The sequence below is a fragment of the Ursus americanus genome, chromosome 3 (genome assembly GCF_024610735.1).
Source record: "Ursus americanus isolate L20-20 chromosome 3, mUrsAme1.1.p, whole genome shotgun sequence".
Taxonomy (NCBI): domain Eukaryota; kingdom Metazoa; phylum Chordata; class Mammalia; order Carnivora; family Ursidae; genus Ursus; species Ursus americanus.
In genome coordinates this window covers 38,123,520-38,140,894 of record NC_142129.1, presented here as the reverse complement: position 1 = coordinate 38,140,894, position 17,375 = coordinate 38,123,520, and the positions used below count along the sequence as shown (strand labels likewise).

The 17,375-nt window shown below is 35.4% G+C and overlaps 1 long non-coding RNA gene and 1 pseudogene across 1 annotated transcript in view; both read left to right on the top strand.

Moving 5' to 3' along the window:
* Positions 1-17,375, top strand: part of LOC123789061 (uncharacterized) — a 1,398,020-nt gene that overhangs the window by 1,071,318 nt on the left and 309,327 nt on the right. The window lies entirely within an intron of this gene.
* On the top strand, positions 1,032-2,006 carry LOC123789060 (V-type proton ATPase subunit E 1 pseudogene; annotated as a pseudogene).

The following is a 17,375-nucleotide window of genomic DNA, read 5'->3' as shown; positions in this document are numbered from 1 at the left end:
ACCATGAAATTAATTTACTAAATAAAAAGGTATTTGTAAAAAATATAAAACACTATTACTACATTTAAAATAAAATAAAAATGAAATCAATTTCATATAAATAAAAATAAATTTATTCAAGCTAAAAAATCAAGTACCTGAAAGTATGTACCTAAATAAGAAGAATGTAATTATTTATGACCAGTCAATAATAAGTGAGATATTCCATTTAATGTGCTTAGATTAAGAAAAAGAATAATATCCAAAATGGGCTATTCTTGTTTTTTTGTTTGTTTGTTATTACACAGTGTTAAGAATCACATGTGTATGTTGTTGAATAAGACAAAGATATTAACTCCCTTCTCTAATGCTGTCAGATGCTTAGAATTCCTGAAAAACTCATCCCTTTTGATTCAAAAAGCTATCTAAAGTGATCTTCAAAATATTTATTCTGAATGCATAGGGTTATTAGGAAATGTCAGCAAAATAAGGGGAAATGAAGTTTATCTATTTAGCACTACCATCCAGTTTGGAAATACACAAAGGAATTTTAGTACTACTTTTATCAGGGTCTGTTTTTAATGTTCAAAATATTTTTAATGAATTTTTCTGGTGAAGTTATCCAGACAAGAAGATGATCCAAATTCTCATAGTCAAATAAACTCCTAAGGCGATAATTTTCCCCTTTACATTTTCTTTCCTTTTTCTTCAGCAATTGATCTTCCCAGTGATTCCTATGTGTACAATTGTGCAACATAGGACTTGTATTTCCAGGCTTCCTTTGTGGCTAGATTTGCTGTTTTGACTACTGTGAGCAGTGGAATTCATGTGGAAGAAAAGGTGTGTTTAACTTCCAGAAGATGTACTTAAAGAAAGGAGAAATGTCCTTTCCCAGTATTTTTTCTCCTTCCTTCTGCCTGGCATGCAGATGTGATAGTTTGAGCTGGAGTAGTGATCTTGGACTATGAGATGGAAACCATGATTCAAAAATTGTCTGAGAGAAACCAGAAGCCGGAGTTATAAAGCAAAGGAAGCCAAAACCTGCATTGTGTTTTCCTTTCCCCTTCCTTCCACTGCCCCTTTCAAACCTAAGCTGGAGCCAGTTGCCCTCTGGCCTAGCATCGCCTTCACCATGGCCCTCAGCGATGCTGATGTGCAAAAGCAGATGAAGCATACGATGGCTTTTATGGAACAAGAAGCCAACGAGAAAGCCAAAGAAATAGATGCAAAGGCAGAGAAGAGTTCAGTATTGAGAAAGGTCGTCTTGGGTAAACCCAAAGACCAAAGATTATGGAATACTATGAGAAGAAAGAAAAGCAGATTGAACAGCAGAAGAAAACTCAGATGTCCAATCTGATGAATCAAGCAAAGCCCAGAGTCCTCAGAGTGAGAGATGACTTTATCACAGATCTACTAAATGGAGTGAAACAGGCTCAGCAAAGTGATAAGACACAACCAGGTACCCAGTGCTGGTGGATGGACTGGTCTTCCAGAGTTTGTACCAACTGTTGGAGCCCCGAATAATTGTACATTTTAGGGTGCAGGATTTCCCTCTGGTAAAGACTGCAGTGCCAAAAGTGATTTCTGTGTACAAAATTGCCACCAAAAAAGATGTTGACGTCCAAATTGATGAGGAGGACTACCTGCCTGAGGAGGTAGTGGTGGATTTGAGATCCATAATGGAGATCATAAAATACAAGTTTCCAGTACTCTAGAAAGCCAGCTAGGTTGCATAGTCCAGCAGATGCTGCCGGAAGTACAGGGGGCCTTATTTGCTACAAATGCCAACAGGAGGTTTTTGGACTAAGCCTCTGGCAGAGATGGACTTGATCCAGTGCTCTACTGCTCTGATGTAGAAGTTCCTGATATTTGAAGAGACAATGTATCCGTGCGGCTTCCTCTTCGCTGTTCTAATATTCTGTATCTGTCCAAGGATACCCTTCTGTAGCTAATGCCCTTGGCCTAATTGTTAACAATGAGAGAAAGTTTCACTTAATAGGATCAGGAAACCTTCTAGTTTATCTAAAATTAGCATAGCTTTCATTGGCTTCTGTAGCAAGAAGGTGAAGGTATCAGATGATGGTTACATGAACTTCACCAACTCTCTTCTCATTCTCTGGTTTCAGTTCTTCAGTCTAGAGGGTGATGTGTATGGTGTTCTTGGATATTAAGTCTTTGCCCTTTAGGCTTAAAATGCATGGGGGGGGGGGTCGTGCATTCCTGCCAGCAGTAGTAGCTTCACTGTTCACCTGTTTGAACCTAGAAGTGTTCCTCATCTGTAAATATGATTTAAAGTCTAAGCCATGAATATGCTTTATTAAAACAAAAGGTTTACATGGACAAAAATGGTGTGAAAAAGCCTCTACATCTCTCTTACTGATGATTGTAGAGTACACACACCAACAGCTTTCTGCCTGTGTTTATGCATGAGGAAAGGAAGCATTTATTTTTAGCTAATATTATTTTGATGTTTTCTGTCACTAAGTCAAACAGTCATAAGAAGAAAAATGTTCTTTCCATTTTGCAATTATTTCCTATACATAGTTGTGTACTCGGAATGTTGATATGAACTTGCCTTAGGTGGTACAGTAGAATTTAATGAATGACCAAATTATATCTGTAATATGTACACACGTCAGGGTCTATTTTATGTGAGTGGTTGTGTAGATTCAAGATTTCATCTAAAAAACTATAAAGATGTTCTTAAAACCTATATAGATATACCAGAGCATTTCCCATGGAAACCCAAAGAGTTTCAGTATGGAAAAAAAAACAGTTGTATACTCTTACTGCCCGTAGTTCTACAGAACTGAGGAAAAAAGGTTAATAATTCAGGAGCCTTCCTTTTATGTTATTGAAATCTGTAGAGATTTATTATATACCGAGTTATTTCTATTAACTCTTCATGCATAGCTTACATTATAAGGTTTTCTCGCAAATACAATAAGGAGTAGATTTTTATAGATTCATATTGCAAGAGCTTCAATACATGGGACTTTTTTAAAGTAACAGTGGCTTAACTATTAGCACTACTTGACCAATAACATACTCCCAGCCTAGACTGTTTAATTGTTATGACCCTATCACTACAATGATTTACTGATATTCTGGGCATAACCTAAATGTATTATAGCATAATTTAGAAAAAACAAACAGTGTTGAATGAGATAAAATAATATCCTTGGAGTTCTGTGGCCACAAGGACTTCCCCTCAGTCTTTCTTTTAGGGTCCAGCATGCAAATATTTTGCTCTGACTCACTCATCAGATGCAGTGATGAACAACCTGAATAGTGACTTAAAGCAGAGAGTTTAAGTCTCTCTCATTCTACTATCACATCTTTTTCACTTAGAACCAAGGATAACAGTGTAACCTTTACCTAGGACACTGCTATTCTCTTGGTAGAGTGAAAGAGATAAATGGCAAACCATAAGCTAGTTCTTAAAGCTTTGTTCAGAAGTGAAGTGCTTCACAGTTACTCACATTTCATTAACCAAAGCAATACAAGTAGATGGACCTAAATTCAATGACATTGGGAAATGTAATCCTCTCCCCAAAGCAGCATTATAAATATGGAAGAAGGTGTTTAAAAATCTGTCCCATGATCTAATCACTCTGTTACCAAGGGGATGCTTTGGTCATATCTCCTTGATAACATCATAATTGAATCTCTGGGTCAAAAGACTAATGATATTTGCTAGGAAGAAGTCCTTATCTAGGGAAAGTTCTTAATGGGGTGTTCCTGGCTAAAGATGGCTTATGATAAATAAAAACAGAACTTGTGGAATTATGAGGCATGGCTCCCTGGAAAATATCACCCTAGCTGGTAGGAAATTGGAGATGTTTCGTAAAACACAGTGCTCCCTGATATCCAAGGTAATAACCTACATACCTCACTTAGAGATTTTGGCTATCGTGGCCTAGAGTGAATGTTCACTGTGGGAAGGAAAGAACCCAGGGGCTGTTCAACATGTCTTAGAAGTCACTTTGCTTTATCTGAGTCTCTTGATGATCTGTATCCTTGAAATCGCTAGTGGAACCTGATTTTGGGAATGATGTCTAACCCATTTAAGTTTGATTTGAAAATACAGTCTTTGTGTTACTCAACAAATCATATGGCCAAGCCTGATACCAGTGCAGTGAAGGGGAAACAATTATTTTTGAACACTAATGCGATCTACCATGCTCACTGTGCTTATTGATATAATAAATTTTATTACTGGCTTCTTATTCTGTTTTTAAAAATGATTTTCTTTGTGTGCATGTTTTCTGTTTGCTTTCTATTTGATCAATATTTATTCCTATCATACTCTTTATTGGTTTGGAAATCATATTTTATTTCTGGGATTTACTGGCAACCAGTGATTTTTTTTCTTTTTTTTTTTTTTACTGTCTTCATAATTTTACCTTTTTCCAGAATGTCATATAGTTAGAATTATACAGTATTTAACCTTTTCAGACTGGCTACTTTCACATTTGGTATTGTCATTATTTTAGATTTTAGCTTTTGTAATAAGTATGTAGTGGTATCTCGTCTTAATTTGCAATTCCCTAATGGCACAAGATGTTGAAGATTTTATCATATGCTTATTTGTCTTCAGTATATATTCTTTAGTAATATAGCTGTTCTGATTTTTTTTTTTGCCTGTTTTTAAATTGGATTGTTTTCTTATTGTTAAGTTTTAAGAGTTCTTTGTATATTTTGGGTACTCATCCTTCTATCATGTATGCATTTTGCAAAGATTTTTCACCAGTATATGGCTTGTCTTACAGTTCTGCTGACATTGTTTTTCATAGAGCAGGAGTTTTTGATTTAATGACATCCACTTTTTTTTTTTTTTTTACTTTCATGAATTGTGCCTATGGTGTTGTACGTAAAAAGTCATCATCAAAAAACTTAAGTTCACTTAAGTTTTCTCTTTTGTTATCTTCTAAGAAGTTTTATAGTTCTGCATTTTACATTGGGTCTGTGGTTCATTTGAGTTATTTTTCATTAAATGTGTAAGGTCTGTGTCTAGATTGATTGATTGATTTTGCATGTAGTTGTCCAGTTGTTTCAGCACCAGTAGCTGAAAAGACTATTATTTTAGTCAGCTCAAGTGGCTGTAATAAAAACCCTAGACTAGGTGGCTTAAACAACAGATTTTTATTTTTCAGTTTAAACAGATTTCATTTTATTAATAGATGAAAAACAACAGATTTTTCGTATTTTTATTTTTTATTATTTCTTATTTTCTCACAGTTCTGGAGGCTGGAAGTCCGAGTCAGGGTATCACCATGGTATGTTTCTGGTGAGACCTCTTCCCCTGGCTTTTTGGTGGCTGACCTATTATTGTATACTCACATGACTTCTTCTTTATATACATGCAGAGAGAGAGAGAGAGAAACTTTCCAGTGTCTCTTCTTAATAAGGACACTATTCCATAGAACCAGTACTCCATCTTTCTGAACTCATTTAATCTTTTAAAATCTTTTTTCCATTTAAAAATTTTTTTTTAAATTTTAATTTTAAAAATTTTAATTTTTTTTAATTAAAAAAAAAAACTTTAGAGAGAGAGAGGGCATGTGGAGGAGTGAGGAGAGAGGGAGAGAGCGAGAATCTCAAGCAGGCTCCATGCACAGTGTGGAGCCCATCATGTGGCTTGACCTCATAACCCTGAAATCATGACCTGGGCCAAAATCAAGAGTCAGATGCTTAACCTACTGAGCCACCCAGGCATCTGATTTAATTTTAATCATTTTCTTAAAGACCTTATCACAAATAGTCACATGAGGAGAAGTGTTAGGGCTTCAGTGTGTGATTGAGGGGGGCCACAGTTCAGTCCATACCAACTGTTCTTTCTCCATTGAATTGCTCCTACTCCTTTGTCGAAGATCAGTTGACTATATTTGTGTAGGTATATTTCTGGGCTCTCTTGTCTATTCCATTGATCTATTTGCCTATTCTTTGGCCATTACCACACTGTCTTGATTACTGTAGCTTTTTAGAAAGTCTGGAAGTTGGATAATATCTGTATATATGTGTAATATGTATGGCATATCTATGACATATATAATTTGCAACACATATTGCTTGTTTCTAATGGCATTTGCTTTCTAATTCTTTGCTTATTACGTATTGTTTATTTATTTGCTTATTTCTAGTTCTTTGCTTTTGTTTTTTTTTTACTTGACCTCCTAGTTTTTCAGATGCATGTAAAATCTCCAATTAATGTTGATTTGCCTATTTCTGTATTTTCATTAGTATATTTAAATAGCTCATGCCTGTAATGCTAGTTGCATTTATATTTGTAATTATTATATCTACTTGAATTGTTTCTTTTTTCTAGCAAACAAGCTATTTTCATCTTTATCTTTTTATTTTATAATGTATTTTCACTGATATTAAAATTTCCCTTTTTACTCTTATATTCCCTCCACATGGGCACAACATATTTGCCTTCTTTTCCTTGGGTGCTTTTATATAGTTTTTATGTTAAGTTTTGGACTCATCATATTTCATCTAGATTTCTTTTTTTTAAGTAAGATTAAAGTTACAGAAGGGAGAAAGAACCCCATGAAATTTTATTGTTCTACTAAGGACTAGAAGAAAACAATTAAATAATGGACTTTCAGTTATATAATCCATTTTACAACCCATCATGTATTTTTTAAAATTTTCAGTGACACTAAATGCATTAATCAGGGATCTTCAAAGAAACAGAACCAACAAGGCAGGCAGGTAGGTTGGTAGGTAGGTAGGTAGGAGGTAGATAGATGGATGGATGGATGGATGGATAGATAGATAGATAGATAGATAGATAGATAGATAGATAGATAGATGATAGATATAGAGGTAGATGTAGAGAGAATTGCATGTATATTTGTTCTAAGATATTGGTTTATTATAAGATATCATAAGGAGATTTATTATAAGATACTGGCTCATGTAATTATGGAGTCTGAGAAGTCCCACAATCTGCTGTGTGCAAGCTAGAGACCCAGGAAGGCTAGTGGTATAGTTAGTTCTAAAGCCAGAGAGCCAGAGAGCTGATGATCTTGAGTCTCAAGGTCTGAGAAGGAGGAAAAGCCAAAGGGGGAGGAGATCGATATCTCAGTTCAAGTAGTCAGGGAGAGATAGTGAATCCTCCCTTCCTCCAACTTTTTATTCTATTCAGACCCTCAACATACTAGATGGTGCCTGTGACATTGGGAAGGGCAATGTACTCCACTTAGTCTGCCAGTTCAAATGCTAATCTCTTCCAGAAGCACTCTCACAGTCACACCCAGAAATAATGCCTAATCAGACATGTGGTCATCCCATGATCTAGTCAAGCTGACACATGGAATTGATTATCGTATGAAATATATATATTTGTGTATGTGTGTGTGTACAGGTATAATTCCTAGAAGCCATATTTGCTTGCTTCTACTCTGTCATTTCTTTCTTTTTCATACCATGTGGTCTGGCATTATTTTTGTAAACCATATTTTATTCTTTAAGCATTTTATTTTATTTTACTTTGTATTTTTTGTGAGGGAGAGCTCAAGACAGTGCTAGGGGTGGGGGGAGGGGCAGAGGGAGAGAGACTCTTAGTCAGACTCCACACCCAGCACTGGATCCCTAGGGAGGGCCCAGTCAAAGGACCCTGAGATTATGTCCTGAACTGAAATCAAGAGTTGATACTTAACAGACTGAGCCACCCAGGTGCCTCTCTTCAGGCATTTTAACCATACTTATTTTAAATGGCCTTTAAAAATGTTCATCTGCACTATTATGCTAATTCTTCTTGTGTGTGCCAGCTTATTGTTATGATGGTCCATTTTTTTGTGTGTTCTCTTTTGTGTTTTTAAATTTTTAATGGTGAGTTTATTCTCAGAACAGCTTGTTTTTCTGAAAGAATATGTTTTGGGTTTGTGACATTATTTCTACAAAACTTATTTACATTTGCCTCTGCTGGTGTCCTATAGGTTTTGCTACTTCTAGAACAGTTTTCGTGTTGAGTCTTTATTTTGTTTGCTGATACATTCTCACACTCATAAATGGTGCCTTCCAGTTTTTATTATCTCGTGGGCTATTCTTTTATTCTTAGAATCCTATGAAGGTGATAGAATTTTTTTTCCCCATGTTTTGTTCAAGTAAATACTGATTTTTGTCTCCCTTTGGTGAAGAGGGCAGTCCTTTGATGCTCTTGGCTTTATAGAATGGATTCTGTCTTTGTTCTCTGACTAGCTTGAGTTTGGGGCTACCACTCTTATAGGCATTATAATCTCAGCCCCACACTTTTTTTTTTTTTTTAGGAGATTATAATTTAAATTCAATTAATTAACATATAGTATATTATTGGTTTCAGAGGTAGAGGTAGACTCATCAGTCTTATATAATACCTAGTGCTTATTGTATCACGCGTCCTCCTTAAAGTCCAGCACCCAGTTACCACATCCCCTCACCCCCCTCCCCTCGAGCCCCACACTTTAAAGTTACTATATGAAACATCCTACATCAGCTACCATGGAAGTTCTCACTGATGGCTCTGGCTTTGAATTCCTTATTTTTTCACAGGATTTTAGCTAAAGAGTATTTTTTTCTTCAGTGTCAGCTATTCATGTAATTCTTTTAATTTTATATTTTATTCAGTATTCCTGTGAGTTTGGAGTGGGAAAGTGGCATATCTGTGTCAGGTTGGTCCACCATATTTACCAGATTACATAAGAATATAATGTTTTTCTTGTAGTGGACTCTAGTGATTTACTATTTTAGAACTAGCACTGAATTTATTTCAGATTTATGTCATTCAAAAGAAAATAACACTATTACTAAACATCTAATAAATTATGGGTCTATTTTATTCCAGTTACTTTCAAATGTATTAAATTATTTACTTGTTATATCAATAAGTCTATTATACAAGTAAGGAAATTGAAATGTAGAAAATTAATTTAAGTCACCATAAAATCCATGGAGAATCTCTAAAGTCTCATTCTGGATTCAGAGACCTTAAAAACAGTATGCCAGAGCAGTACTGAATTAATACCTGTATCTCCCCCTCAAAAAAATTACAGCATGACTCGTTAAAATGTGAGAAACAACAGAATGCCAGAAGGTTCAATGGCATAAAAAAATCATAATTGCTAAAGTTAGCAATTGACATTCATAATTGCTTAAACAGAATGTATGTTTTACTTAGGCAAGTAGAAAGTTTTTTGATATTTTAAAGTCTCCATAGTAATAATTATGGCTTAAATTGGTGCAGTGTAATACACATGTTTTGGATGATCTTATTTAGTATATTTTCTATGAAAAACAAGTGACAACAACACAAATAATAGCAGGAACTTCTACTTACCAGAGACTATTTTAATGTTCTTAAAGACTGATTTCTTGAAACAGTAATTCTAGATTATAGCCTATAGAATCAAAACCTACATAAACAATTTAAATCTAGAATATCTGAAATAAAACAATCTTTTGGAAAAATACTTGAAATATATTATCACTATTTAAATTAAGATCTATAGAGTTATAAAAAATGTTTCGTTAGTACAACTGTAACAAAAGAAAAAACTGTCATCTTTCAGGAAATAGATATTTTAATAAGTACTTAATTTGGAATGTAATCATAATAGTATTCACAAATTGACATCAACTCGTGATGATGCTGAGGTTCATTTAGGTATATGATCATATTTGTACTTGTGTGGGGTCCACAGTTAGTTAAAAACAGATAGTTTTTAAGAGAGGCTTTATTCTCAGTTTAGTTTTTCCCTAAGACTTATTCAAGAAGACTTAAATTCTACCAAAAACAATCTAAAAAAAAACGTTTTTTTCTCAAATCTAATCAAGAAATCACAGGCTTGCTATTTTAATCCACATGCCTAAAACCGGACTTAACCCAGTTTAAACAGAAAGCTTATAATGTAATAGATTGTGTTATAATCTTAAGTGTGAAGTCCCGGCAATTTTATGCAATTCGTATCATAGATTTTTTTTTTTAAAGATTTTATTTATTTATTTATTTGACAGAGAGCACAAGCAGGCAGAGCGGCAGGGAGAGGGAGAGGCAGGTTCCCCGATGACCAGAGAGCCTGACATGGTCTTGATCGCAGGATCCTGAGATCATGACCTGAACCAAAGGCAGTCGCTTAACCAACTGAGCCACATAGGCGCCCCTCATATCATAGATTCTGATGAAAATGGTACCCCTTGGAGTCAAGCAGATCACAAGCTACATAGTTGTCCAAGGCAACCCTGTGTGAAGGAAAGGCTGTTTACAGTAACGCACAAGAAAGAAAGCAAAGAGAATAAATATGAAGACATATCAGCACTACTGATGGCCAAGGCACTGTGATTAAGGGGGAGAATCTTATTTATTTATTAAGAAACATTAGAAAAGTAGAGAAATTGTCCAGGTGAAAAGCCGGCTGTAGGTCATTTCATATCACGTTGTCAGTTCTCAAGCCTCCCCTGGGACAGACACTAAGGTTGCCGTTACTGTAAGAGTGGTACTCAGTTCGGGGCCTCCTAGGCTGGTTCAGGTTGTTGAATCTGTGCTAGGTGGTTCGCGCATACTTTCTCATGTAATCATCACGACAAGCTTGAGAAGCATGTATTATTCACCCTGTATATTTGCTGAGGTAGCTGAAATTTAGGAATGTTAAGGACTTGCTCATGTTTGGGGATCCAGGTTTGCCCCATTATCTTTTCTTTCTGCTATGCTTCCCCTCATGTATTTTTGAGGACTTAAGAATTAGTAGGCTTTACTTTCGCCTAATATGCTAATGAAAACAGAAATTAATGTTGTAATATTCACAGTTTTTTTGTAAAATAGGGTCATCTTTCATACTGACATCATTTTTATTTCAGTTATTCCTTATGTCTTTGCTCAAACTCACTTTTATGCAATTTATATCTAAACTCTTCTAAAGCAAGCAATCTATACTTGTCACAAACTATTTCTTTGCCACTCCCTTCTTATTCCTAAAATTTGATTTCTAGCTTCAGTGACTTCCTCAAATAGTGATTTTTTTCTTCATCCTTATTCTGCTTGACTTTTCTATAACATTAAACTTATTGATCATCCATTCCTGTTTTTAGCTCCCTTTATTTGCATGACCCTGAAGTGGTCCCATAACTGTCAACTGTCCTTTTAATCGCTGACCATCCATGCATTCCCTAGCCTCCACCTTGTTTGGCTTGGCTTCACTAAGCCCAGTTTCCCCAGTTATCTCCTCATTTTGAGTAGGACTTCCAAAGCTTAATCTTAAACCATAAATTCTTCTTTTTTCTGTGTGCTTCAGTCACATTATCACTTAAGTGACAGTCATTGAATCACTTTTGTGTTAGCAACTACTGTTGTCATAATAAATCACTACAGTTTTCGGTGTTTAAAACCATACAAATGTATTATCCAAGAGGTCTCTAGGTCTGAAGTGTAGGCACAGTGTAGCTCGGTTGGTTTGTGATTCCATCATGTCAGCAGGCTGCATTCCTTCTTGGAAGCTCAGGGATGAACCTTCTTCCAAGATCATTCGACTTATTGTAAGAATTCATTTCCAAGCGCTTGTAGGATTAAGGTTCCCATTTCCTTGCTACTGTTGGCCAGGGATCATTTTTAGTTTTTAGAGCCTTCTTCCATTCCTTGGAATGCTGCCGCCACTCTCCGTGTACAAAGTCAGCAACGGTGGGCTGAGTCATTCTCACGCTTCCAAAATCTCTCTTCACCTTCCCTTCTGCCTAACCTGTCCTCTGCCTCTCTCTTCACTGGTTATTTCTCTAACTCTTCTACTTTCCTCTTCTGCTTTTAGCGGCTCATGCGATTACATTGGGTCCACCTGAATAATCAAGGATGTTATGCTTATCTTAAACTGAATTGATTAGTAACCTTAATTCCATCTGCAAAATCTCTTCACCAAAGTACATAGATTACTGGGGGTATAGCACATCTTAGAAAGCTGACTTTCTCAGTTACTTATATCTTTGGTCCAACACCAGTCAAATATTTTCAGTTATTAATAATATTCCCACTTGAGTGTTCCCCAAAACTAATTTTTCACCAAAACAATTGCCTTTTTTTTTTACCTGTTTTCCTATTCTGCCTACATAACCACTCAAGAGATAGTCTCTCAGACTCTTCATTTAGAATTCGTTTTTCCTTTTTTCCCCCGACCTTTCAATCTCTTGCATCAGAAGTAGCTAATTCTTTGTGATAGCTTTCAACTTAGCTCCGTCTTATTTTTGCATGATGTCATCCTTTCTCATGTTAACACTGATGGCCTAAATGAATTTAGTGTAAATGCTGTCATCAAATGTCAGTCTGTTATCATATGTTGGCAAATAAAATGTCCTTAAATAGTTACTGTTTAATGCTTGGGAACATTAGCACAAAGCTGATTTTATAGCCATAGTGCTAACCAGACATGGTTAGATGCATATCCATCTTTGCATTTATTTCCTTTTGAAAATCTGACCCTGTGTCTTTTAAGTTACCCGTGAGATTTATAAGCCTTCTACAAATGGCTTTTTCCATTTTTCTGCTCGGGAAATAAACAAATAAATACCTTATTGCTTCTAATAGATGACCAGTCCCTAAAGATAATAGAGCGTTGGTCTTCCCTCTTGAATTTATGTAAAAGTTGATTAATTAATGTAAATAATACATATTTAATTATTTCTATAAAACAACTACTGATTTAGGACAAGGATAGGATGATGGGTAATTCTGGAATATTCCAGTTCTGGTGGAGGTTATAGTTAATATAGGAAGACAAATTATAAAACTACTTTCAAATACCAACAGACAAAACTAAGCAAAAAACACGCATGTGGCTTTTTAGGCTGTAATGACAGAGACTGGATTTTATTCTATATGTAATGAGAAGTGACTGAGGAATTACTAAATACACACGCACATGTATGTGCTTGCAATGAGGCAAACGTATGAAGAAGTGCAAAAATTACTTCCAAGCATTGGCTGCATGTTCCCAAAAGCCATGGTTATGCTTTGTTAGAGCAGTTAAGTAATTGACATATAGAGTTTAAAAAATTAAGTGGAGCCATTGCTTTAGGCAGGATGTTAGTAGGTTAGTGGTATCATATCAGAGCTCAGGATTTAGTCCTCTGCTCACCAAAAATGATTGTAACTGAAAGTTTGACTGAGGTCAGTGACACTAACTTGTGACAGATTGCAATTAAAATTGAGCATGGTAACTCACCATGAAAAATGTGTTTCACTCGAGAACCAAGGAATATCAAAGGCCACATCCACATAGGGGGAAAATCAAACCAAGGTAAAAAATGGCAAACTGAGGGAGTGAGCAAATGCCATTTATAAATGGAGTTAAGTATATTTGAGGGCCAGCTTAATATTTTTAAATGGTTGAGGGTACTAGGCAATTTATTTTTCTATTTATATAATTGCAACTGCATCTTCTACATTGATCCCTGGAATATTCACAATTGGAGCCCTGCAACACTATGTTAGAAATCTTACTACCCCAAGACCACCATGCTGTGAGGAAGCCATGCCACAGAAAAATGCTACATGCGGGTCTTCAACAGTGGTCTTAGCATTTCTGTTATCCTAGCCTAATGCTAGACATGGGAATGAATGAGTTCCAAATGGTTCTAGCCCCAGCTATCAAGTTACTCATAGTCTTAGTGTCTTTCTTGTTGAAATCTCAGCAACCATGGATCAAAAGCAAACAAAAACAAAACCTCTCATTATGCCCTATTTGACTTCCTGACCCACAGGATCTGTGAGTATAACGTAATGTGTTGTTTCAAGCCACTAAGTTTTGATGTAATTTGGTATAAAATAAAAGTAAGGGAAAAAGATACGATAAAAATTGTTTCAATTTTTTTCATGAATCACTGTGACTATGTTATGGCAATATACTGTACATTTTCATACTAGTGTTTCTAAAGACATCCACCAAATAAAGTGAATAAAAGTAAAATGCTTGTATAAGATAATTAGAAACTCTTTATCAGAAATATTTTATTATAACTGCTTTATCCTTGAAAAACCCACATGATTATCCCATATTTCTTGCTGTTTTCAGAATGTCTAGTAAGGTGCATGGCACATGATAGCTCAGTATATATTTGAATATTCTTTTTTAAAATCAGCTTTTCTATTCAATGGTAGATGACACAAAATAGAGGCAAAAATTGAAAGGTGATACTTACAGAAGAATGGTTTCTACATTTGGAAATTATTGGGAAACCTCTTTAGTGGACTAGATAATTAATTTTTTCAGGTATTAACTGAAGTATTATCTACATCTCTCCATACTACAAAAGTGTTGTGGAACTATAATTACACTGATTTCTCACTTTTGTTTGAAAAATGAACAGAAAAACCCTATACTATCTGAAAGGAAATCAGCTATGAGCATACCAATCTAATTTGCAATCAGAATAAAGAGAAAACATTTCTGAGTACTTAATATTAAGACAAAAGCAAATTATGTTTTTAAGTTCAGTTGAATTCATATGCAAGGTTATTATGCAATAAGGAGAAAGATGATTCAGTCCCTTTAAATATTGTATGGGATTCTTCTTTGACAATACATCCTGCTCATTCACTAGAGTGTATTACCTGTACTCAAAGTATTGTAGGCAGCCTTATTTTAAGGCAACAGCCACCTTAATTAAGGAACTCTTGATCAGACTCTTAGTTAATATTTTATTCATCTTAAAATTATTCTAGGTAATTCTCTTTTTCTTTTTCATGGATAACTGTGACTACGTTATAGAAAAAGTAGGTGAATAGGTTAAAATGGGGAAGATGTTACCTTTATTATATTTATGAATAAGTTAAAATTGCAATATTCAATTAATTGGTCAAACACATTGCTGGCCCCTGTACTTCCAAGCTGAATGCTGAGGTTAGTGATGCCTTACATACATCTAATAGGATTAATCAGTAGGGGCTGTAGATAGAGTAAAGATAGAGTTGGGGGGGGGGACTTCCACATCTTTTGTTTAAGATAAATAGTAGAGGTAAATCAGCCAGCTCTTTTCACAATTGCCATCATACCCCCAAGAGAGTCGACTTTTGATTGTTAAAGTGACAACATGATGAATCTCAGTATGAAATGTCAGTCACACCTCATTACTTTATCTCATTCTTTTGTCCAGCTTTTGGAAGGCAATCTTTCCTTTTGGATGCATTTGCTGAAATGGCACCTTACATTCATGCCAACCTTTGAGGACAACTCCTCTTTCCTTTCCTCTCAGAAATAGCACTTATGCCGTAAAGTGTGTGGTGAATTACTTTCTTGGAATGCTAGTGCTGTCTCCTTTTAGTGAGTTTCTTTATTGGATCCCAATACTTCTCAAAGAATTTTGCAAACTTTAATTTCCTCTCTGTGTCTCTCTGCCTCTGTCTCTGTCTCTCTCTCTCTCTCTCTCTCTCTCTCACACACACACACACACACACACACACACACACACACACACACACCAGTGCATACTGATTCACATTCACTTAAACAAAACAAGATAGAAAACTAAACTGTATTTCCCTGTTTCAAGTTTTGATAAAACATGCTTAAATTAATACTGCAGTGTTGATGAGAAAGAAAAATAAAAGCACAGAAACAAAGGCTTTGAGCACATTCTGTTAGTGTTGAAGAATAATTTGCAATTAGGCATCTTAAAAGAAACTCCCTACTAATTCTACTAAGCGCCATTATCAAGAATGAGTCTCATTAACTGTCAAAAGCACCCCCGATTTAAACCCTTTCTTCTAAAATGAACAAAAGACTGTGAATTATTTTTAAAAGTATGCATGCAATACTGAAATATCTGCTACTGAAATATCTTTCATTTGTTTACATGGATTTTAAAATGGTAAATAAATGGAAAGAAAGAGTTTAATAAAAAGTCTACAAATTGCCTCACCCTGCTGGTAATAACTATGTTTATTGCAATAGCCATATAAGCTGCACTTGCTTAAAAAATTAGTTATTCACTTGTGGATCTTATCTGAACCTACTATGCCATGCTTGGATTCCTAGACTCATGAGAGCCATTGGAATGTATAGTATCTCATAAAACTACCGCCACCAAAAATGTTCGCTTTGCTCAAAGTCCTATTTTCATTTCACAACTGGCACTGAATTTCTCTCTGTGTTTTATTAGTTCATAGACCTATAATGAAACTAGGGAAATGGTTTTACTTAAAATAGCTTTTGGCATATTAAAAAAATAATCTTCAATAAGCAAAGTCTCCAAGCCAACAGTAGAGAGTTCCATTCAGCTTCATTCCTCTCTAGAAAATGTCAGTGAACAACCACAAAAAAAAAAAAAAAAAGAGAGAGAGAGAGAGAGAGAATGAGCAGCCATTAAGATAAAAAAAATTTGGTGAAAATTATGAGATATCTTATATTAATTCAAATATTAGGATTTTTTTTTTAAATAACCAAAGGGTAACATTACTAGATGGCCTCAAATTAAGTAATAAGCATTTTTAGGGAGAAAAAGAAAACATTAATTGGGTTCAGTGTATGTATCATTAGGCACTTAGCCCAAATTTTCAGAAATATAAGAGAGATAATTGCCCTGTGTGATTCTGACATAATCAACTTTGCAGCATAAATCAGGTTAAAGAAAGTTTAAAGCAATTGTGTTGAGCTCTTAAAAACAACTTTAAGTCACAAATGGCATGCTTTATACATTGTTCCCTATGTGGAGGAACGTGATGGGTTAACAGTAGGCATACTAGTATAAACATTATCAGTCTCAAAATACTTTTTAAAAGTGCTAGTGATTTGGTGCTTGATTAAACAGCATTACAATTTTAACTTCACTCTCTTTGCTAAGCTCTCCATGAGTTTTTATGTATTATAATTTTTAATTAGTCTAAATAACAATGTAAACAACAGCTCCAGTGTTCAATCCCTTCTCTAACAGGTTTGTGTGTATTCTGTCTGATAGGAGAGCTCTTCATGCCCATTGGGAAAACAAAGCTGTGTCTAAGCTTCTCCCACTGGCCCAGCAACAACAGCAGGCTCTGCTCAGGAGGCCAGGGAAGAAATACATTCTGTGAGGTTAAGGCCATTTGAAAAGCCTCTGAACTGCGTTTCCTCAATTCATGTTTGAATGCATTCAGGGCTGTTTTACCCACTGCACTGCTGAAACAGTTCCCTGATAACATTCATTCATCATTTAGGCAAGGATGGGCCCAATGGTGAGCTGGACATCTGCCTTTGTAAGGCAGGAAAAAGCTACATATGTTTATTTAAGTAATGCAAGCTGAACCTCCTTAATTCGAATGACATATTTCTTTATTAAGAAGTATAAGGCAAGGAGTTAAGATGGTGGAGGAGTAGGGGACCCCTTTTTCAGCCGGTCCCCTGAGTCGAGTTGGATAGGTACCAGACCATCCTGAACATCCACGGAATCAGCATGAG